Raw genomic sequence first — 1,319 nt, forward strand, 5'->3', positions numbered from 1 at the left:
TAGGCAGAACAGAAACATTCTCATAGATACAGAGAACATTGTGTTAGTTGCCAGATGGGAGGAGGGTTGGGGGAATGGGTGACAAAGGTTAAGCATTAAGAAGTACAAAGTGGTTGCTAGACTGACAAACCTCAAAGAGAAGGGAGTTGGGGGGGCGGGAAGAAATAAACCAAAAAACTTATATGCATAACCAGTGGACACAGACAACAGTGTGGGAAAATGCAGGAGGGGGGCGGGAGTGGGGAGGAGGGGGTCAATGGGGGAAAAATGAGGAACATCTGTAATACATTTAACAATAAAGATAAAAAATAATAGATAGCTAAGTTCATAGAAGTGGGGAGTAGAACAGTGGTTGCCAAAGGCTAGGGAAGGGAGGGGAGTTGTTCAATGTACTATTTCAGTTAGGCAAGATGAGTAAGATCAAGAAATCTGTTATAGGACGTTGTGCCTATAATTAATAATGCTGTAACCCCAGATGAGAATTGAGCTGGAGGGATAGGTGAAAAACATAAAAGTGATTAAGAAGTACAAAATGTCAATTAGTGAAGTAAAGCACTGGAAATATAGTCAATAACTTTGTAGTAACTATGTGGTGCCTGGTGGGATGCTGTACTGGACATGAACTTTTCGCTAAGGCAGTGCTCTGCAGACTTATTTCCATTCCTTTCTCACTGGGCTGCTGCCAACACACACGTACTGCCATGAGAAAAGCTGTGTCTCACTTCACATTCCAATCCCCCATACAATTCCATAATCCCTAATCCCAAACCTTAGAAGCCAGACATATTTTGAAATCCAGAATTTGCCATGGTAATATGATATATGTAGCATGTTGAGAGATAGAATATACATATTGGTCTCTGTCCCCAGTTCCTGACACAGGGCTCCTAAACCCTTGTAAATTCCTCAGTAATAAGAACACAAGGATCATCATTTGGTCTAGTGAGGCAAGTCTGGGTAGGCTCCTGGAGGGGGGCTGTCACCAGAAAGACAAAGCCATGCTTAGAAGCTAGGGATTTTCACCCACTATTCTCCAGAGAGGGGGGAGGAATGGAAATGGAGTTAATAATTGATCATGCTTACGTAAGGAAGCCTACATAAAACACTGATAGCAGGGGGTACAGAGAGATTCCAGGTTGGTGAACACATCCACACAGGGAAGATGACGCCCCCCAACTCCACAGGAACAGAAGCTCCTGCACTCAGGACCCCCCCAGACTTCTTTATCTGACTGCTCATCTGTATTCTTTCCCATACCCTTTAATACACTGGTAAATGTAAGTCAGTGTTTCCCTAAGTTTTCTGTGAGCTGCCCCAGC

The sequence above is a fragment of the Molossus molossus genome, unplaced genomic scaffold (genome assembly GCF_014108415.1).
Source record: "Molossus molossus isolate mMolMol1 unplaced genomic scaffold, mMolMol1.p scaffold_m16_p_4, whole genome shotgun sequence".
Taxonomy (NCBI): domain Eukaryota; kingdom Metazoa; phylum Chordata; class Mammalia; order Chiroptera; family Molossidae; genus Molossus; species Molossus molossus.